We start from the raw sequence: 6,408 nt of genomic DNA, 5'->3' as shown, positions 1-6,408 counted from the left end.
TGTTGGTGGGATGGAAATTGTTGAAATCATGGTGGAATTCCGCAAGGGCTTCTTTTCCATGGATCCAGATGATGAAGATGTCTTCAGTGTAGGGCAAGTAGAGTAGGGGCATTAGGGGAGGAGAGCTGAGGAAGTGTTGTTCTAAGTCAGCCATAAACATGTTGGCATACTGTGGGACCATATGAGTACCCATAGCAGTGCTGCTGACTTGAAAGTATACATTGTCCCTAAATGTGAAATAGTTGTGGGTGAGGACAAAGTCACAAAGTTCACCCACCAGGTTTGCCATGACAATATTGGGGATACTGTTCCTGACTGCTTGTAATCCATCTTTGTGTGGAATGTTGGTGTAGAGGGCTTCTATCTCCATAGTGGTTGTCTTCAGAGAACTATCCATGATGACTCCAAGATCTCTTTCCTGATTAGTTGTAGCTAAATTAGCCCCCATCATATTGTATGTATAGTTTGGGTTATTTTTTCCAATGTGCATTTCTTTACATTTATCCACATTAAATTTCATTTGCCATTTTGTTACCCAATCACAGTTTTGTGAGACCTCTCTGAAGTTCTTCACTGTCTGTTTGGTCTTAACTATCTTGAGCAGTTTAGTATCATCTGCAAACTTTACCACTTCACTGTTTACCCCTTTCTCCAGATCATTTATGAATAAGTTGAATAGGATTGGTCCTAGGACTGACCATTGGGGAACACCACTAGTTACCCCTCTCCATTCTGAACACATCGATGGGTAAACATGGAGAGAGAGGTGGCAGCCCTTCGATAGCTCAGCTGGTAGAGCAAAGGACTGGAGCCGGCACTCAGGAAGTCATCCTGACGTCGCCCTTCTGACTCCAGCTTGAAGGAGAGCTTCTTTTTCTTCTCCTTGCTGACAAAGAGCAAGAGAAGAAAGAAAAGTCAGGTGGGCCAACTTGGAGCACAAGTCCATGTTGTCTTTTCTTGCTTGGGAGCCTGAAATGTCCCCTCTTGTGCTCAAGTCACAATAGCTAGTGGGCAGAAGACAGGCTTTCATGGCCTTTAAGAAAGCAAGATACAGCCTTGGAAGACCCAGCAGGGTTTGTGGCACAGGAATTGTCCTAAGATCCCACTGAGACTTCACCTCAGATTGCAGGATTCAAAGTCCTGAGTGCTGGCCCTTTTATCATGGGACCAACAGGGAACCCCCAGACCTCTGCTGAGTTCTGGTGTGGATGACCGTGTGAGGGCAGCCCTGCATTTGCTCTCCAAGTTGTCATGCAGCAGTTTGCTGCAGCTCCCAGAGGCCTTTCTTAATTCAGACTGAGAGTCCAGTGGGCATGTGAGGAAGTAGCCCCTTCAGTTCCAGGCAGTACATGGCTCTTCCTAGTGAAAAACCAAGCCCTGGGGAAAAAAAGTGATGTCAAATAACATCCTAGGGAGAGGCCTTCTTTCCATTTTGAAGGGAATGGTTCCCTTTTCATCTGACCAGGGCCTTGAACCCTGGACCCTCAGATTAAAAGTCTGATGCGCTACCAACTGAGCTAGCCAGGCTCAAATGCAACACAAACAAATTTTGTGCAGAAGAGAAACTAGTCATGAAAATGAGGGCAGGAAACAACACAGAAAACCTGCTACTCTCGCTCTCTTAGCAGTCCTAGCCTCAGCCTGCTCCTCCGTCCAGCGCCCTGAGGCCTTAGTCTTTTTTTAGTTAAATATCAAATCCAGGAGAAAACACAGTTATACAAAGCAAAATGAAATCACAAACAGAAATGTCATTGGAAATACAAATATAAAAAAGGAAAACGCAATCCCTATCACTTTATCATATCTGGGCCATTCCTGTATCTAGAGCACCTGCAAAGGTCCCTGTGTGCTTACGAGAAACCTGGAGGAACTCATACCACAGCCTGAACATGAAACTCAACTGCTCCCAGGTGCTGCAGTAAAACCCTTTCTCTGCTGTGAAGTTGCATTCTATAGGATTTTATGAAAATATGCTAATAAGTGTGAATATAATGTCACTGGACTATGCTTCATGCAAAAGGTCTCTTGTAAGGTATCATTACAAAGCTTATAATCTACTGAGTGTGTTCATCCGATTTGTACGAACCGATCATTCCTGTATCTGAAACTAGAAATATGAACTATAACTCTGAGGTCCTGTTGTAATGATGCAAAAAGTGGGCCATGAATAATGGTTTGGACTCTTGATGGCTCCCATTAACCAGGACAATTGACTGGAGATGGCTCTGTCCTGCACCATCTGTGAGTCAGGCCAGGAAGAATGAAGGCTTGGGGCCTCACAGGACATGTGACCATGTCACCTGGTACAGGAATCCATCTTAAACCTGGGGCTGTTCCCCAGAAGAGAGACAAAAGATTCCTGCCTTGTACCAAAGCTGTATAAGGGGGTGGAACTAAACAAACATGGCTGCAGTCATGAGACATCCCCTAGCTACCACTTGAGCTGGAACAAGGACTATACCAGGTGAAAAGATTGGGCCCAGACAAGAAATAAGTCTAGTCTGCAAAAGAAGCTTATTGGAAGATCTCTGAGGGTGAGATTTGATCTGTATTGAGTTTCATACTGTATTAGGCTTGGACTTGCATGTTTTTGTTTTATTTTGCTCTGTGAAGAATACAAGCTCCATAGAGAAGGAAAAGATAATGCCTTAGAAAAGTCTGTGTGTGTGTGTGTGAAATGGGTGGGAGGGGGTTTAGAAACCACACTCCACTAGTTTCTTTTCTCTGCTTTGTTGTAGAAAATCTTGCACAGCAAGCAAAACCCATTGCCTCCTCTGAGGATTGAACTCAGGATCTTCAGAGTATGAGATTGACACACTGCTAACTGCACTAAGAAGGCTTGGAAAAGGTTTTGGCTCAGTGTATATAGGACCCTCCTACAGCAGTGACTGGGGCAGGGAAGGAACCAGAGATGTGCTGGAAGAAGCAGGGAGCTCTGGTGACCAGAAACTTTTCCTGGCAGCTTTCACAGCAGCAAAGAAATCAATTCATGCTGCCAGTGAACAATCTACTGGAACTAATGGCAGCACAGGGGGAATGCTTCCAAGCTGTGCACCTCCTTCCACATTTTAGAACTTACTCTCCTTTTCTTAGTAGGGCACTTTCCTTATGTATTAAGCAAAGCAAGCTGGGGAAACTACAAAAGGAATAGAAACCAGTGCTCTAGATAAGGGTTGAACTCATAACCCCAGCACCATTCCCTTTTTCACTAACCAGTTCCACCACTGCAGGTGTTTCTTGGAAAAAGCTGGGAAGCAGGCAGTTATCTGTCTGTTTAGGTCACACCTTTGCCTGGTGATTGTAAGGCTGATGCATCAAACCTAACTCAAGATGCGGCTTTTCAGCCATGAGTCTCCAGTACATTTTAACAGGAAGAAAATCTCCCCTATTCTGGTTTAGCCCCATTTGACTCCTTCTGCCTGTCTTCTCCCCCACCCCAGTCTCTTTCCTTCCCCATTGGGGCCATGCAGAGAGGAGCCCCACTCAGTCTCTGTCACAGAGAGTCTGTATCCCATAAAAGGAGGGAGGAGTCTCTCTAAAACACTGATAATGGGGAGGGGAGGGGTGTCTGTGATTAGGGGGAGAAAAGATGGAGAAATAACAGTGGGGCCCAGAGAGATTCTGCCAGATTGGGGAGATCCCCTGCTGTCCCCCATCAGCCAACTGTGGGAAGAACAACTTGGGATTACATGGGGAAGCCACCTTTAAAAACTCAAGTGTAACATGCTAGTTACATTTTAATAAGACCAAAGCCTCCTCAAACCCAGGGTCATGATCACTGGAATGATTTTGTCCTGGTATTTTACTGGCTGCAGACACAAAGCGAGTCAAATTACAATTTCCAATTGGAGTCAGTGCACACACATGAATCCAGTCGCTTTTAATTCCTTAGGTTCTGCTACCATTTCATTTCTGTCCTGTTCCAAGATTTATTGTTGTGCAAAGCAATGTTGGCCCTGGGCAATTTAAAAGGGCCCGGGGCCCCCTGCCACCACCAGCAGCAGCACAAGGGGACTAAGGCGGCATCCTGCCCACCCTTGCTCCATGTGGCACACCCCTCCAGGAAGCAGCTGGTACGTCCCTGCGGCCCCTGGGGTGGAGGGGTCTCCACTCGCTGCCCCCACCCCAAGTGCCAACTCTGCCAACGGTGGCAATGTGAGCTGCAAGGGCGGAGTCTGCGGGCAGCCATGCTCAGAGATGCCCCCAGCCCTCCTGCTTAGGGGCTGCTGCCAGAGAGGGGTGCAGGTTGCTTTCGGGAGATGCCTGAGGTAAATGCTGCACCCCTCACCCTCTCTTGCACCCCCAACCCAGACCCCACACCCGTGCCCAAACTCCCTCCAAGAGCCTGCCCCCTGCATCCCATCCTGCAGCACAACCCCCTGACTGAGCCCAGACCTTGCACCCAAATTCTATCCCAGACTCCAACCCCTATCCCTTCCACACCCAAACTCCCCCCCCAGAGCCTTAGGCAGGTGTGTGTGGGAGGTGGGGCAGGACTTGGTCCCATTCTGGGCACCACAAAAATTATACAAACCTGACATTTGCATCCTTTGTTAAGAGAGGAATTTCTCCTCTTCCATTCTACCCCAGGCAAGAAGAGGGGATGATAACCATCTAACGGATGTCTGCAAAGAGAAAAGTTTGGTTATTATAAATAGGACTATGATTAATTTTTCTCCATGTCCACTGATGGTAGGACAAGAAGTAATGGGCTTAATTTGCAGCCAGGGAGATTCACGTTAGATGTTGGGAACAGCTTTCTAACTCTGAGTGTAGTTGAGCTCTGAAATAGGCTCCCAAGGGTGTCTGTGGAGTCTCTGTCCTCGGAGGTTTTTAAGAACACGTTGAACAAACCTCGGTCAAGGATATTCTACATTACTTGGTCCCATAGACAACCTGCTCTGGCTCTGATTCCCTCCTTCTGCTCCATGCCTGGGCCAACTGCTGTGGGAACTTGACCACACATGGCCCCTGACGCATCGTCTCTGCTTGACCCTGTCTCAGCAGAGAGGGCTGGATTTCATGACCTCTCCAGGTCCTTTGCAGCTGTACAGCTCTATAATTCGATGTCATCGCAATATAATATAAACAACAACAAAAGTGGAAACACCCCAATCTAACATCTAACAATTCAGCGTGAAATGACATTCCACAGCACAAAGTGACAATACGTAGGAGTGCAAAGCCCGACAATTCAGCACCATACAAATGAATGGCCCCATAGGGCAAAATGACACACTGCAAAAGAGCTCAGCTCAAACCAACACAACATAAGCCAGTGCAAAAACCATATAACACAAAACAATGCATCAGAGTGCAAAGTGACACTGTGCAAAACAGCTCAGCATGGAACAATGACACAGCACAAACCCACACAATACAATCATATAGAAAGGTAGGGCAGGGAGGGACCCCGAGAGTCAGGGCCAAGTATCCCTAGGCCACCAACAGATGTTTGAAGAACAGGAAAAAAAGGGCACCACGAACTTATGTGTTTTGGATGAGTCAAGAAAAGGGAATAGCATTGTCTTCCTTGGGTAGCCCCTGTTCAATTCCAGGTCAGAAAGCAAAACTCTTCTGCAAGAATATCCAAAAAATATTGTGTTTCACTTCACTTCATAAGTACAGTTGTGTGGCAATTAAATGATGACCCTAAAGTTTCATAAAAGTGTGGGAAATACAGATGTATCTGAGAAAATGGCTTGGAATGAAGAAAGACAAAAATTGATGGGTCGAGAGAACAGGAACTGTGTCCCTCTGGTTTGGAGCTTCTTTCACAACTACTGGAATAGAAAAGCTAAGCAAATAGGGTTCTATTGTTGCAAAGGAGATTGAAGTGAGGCCATTTTCTCCGGATAGAATTAATAATAATGTCAGGAGTGGGATGTGAAACCACATCTCTGTGCAGAGACCAGAACACCCAAGGGACTGGAAAAAAAAAGAATCTTATAACTAGCACTTTAGACCAGTCCACCATCCTGATACTACAAAAAATGTGACTTATGAACCCTAGTTTTCATTAAGAGTTGATGAACTCTTTAGGGCTGTCGAGATGGCACATCTCTTTCAACTCCTACAGACCTTCTACAGCACAGCAGATTTTTAGACACACTCACCTGCACCTAAAGTTACACGTTCCCTGGAGCTCCATGAGTTCTGTGGTGTTGTAATGTCCCTGCTCATGTTTTAAGTGAACAAAAGATGGGTGCTGACATTCTGAGACAGTAATGGTGAACCTCAAAATCCTGCCCTGTGGGCCAGAAAGTTAAGCAACCAGCACCCACAACCTCTACCATGATAGCATCCTTTCTGGGAACAACTCACTTACCAACAGCTGGGGTGTGAAATCCTCATTTCTTTGTTGTTCTGTTACTGTAGTCCCCACTTTCCTATTGCTTGTCTGTATAA

General features: G+C 46.1%; 1 non-coding gene across 1 annotated transcript; it reads right to left on the bottom strand.

The window, feature by feature from the left end:
* Positions 1-1,454: 1,454 nt before the first annotated feature.
* On the bottom strand, positions 1,455-1,527 carry TRNAK-UUU (transfer RNA lysine (anticodon UUU)). Its single transcript has one exon. It is a non-coding gene; the product is annotated as a tRNA-Lys (tRNA).
* Between the last annotated feature and the right edge of the window lie 4,881 nt (positions 1,528-6,408).

Source organism: Gopherus flavomarginatus, chromosome 4 (genome assembly GCF_025201925.1).
Source record: "Gopherus flavomarginatus isolate rGopFla2 chromosome 4, rGopFla2.mat.asm, whole genome shotgun sequence".
Lineage (NCBI taxonomy): Eukaryota > Metazoa > Chordata > Testudines > Testudinidae > Gopherus > Gopherus flavomarginatus.
Note: the sequence above shows the minus strand (reverse complement) of the source record. Positions and strands in the feature narration are given on the sequence as shown.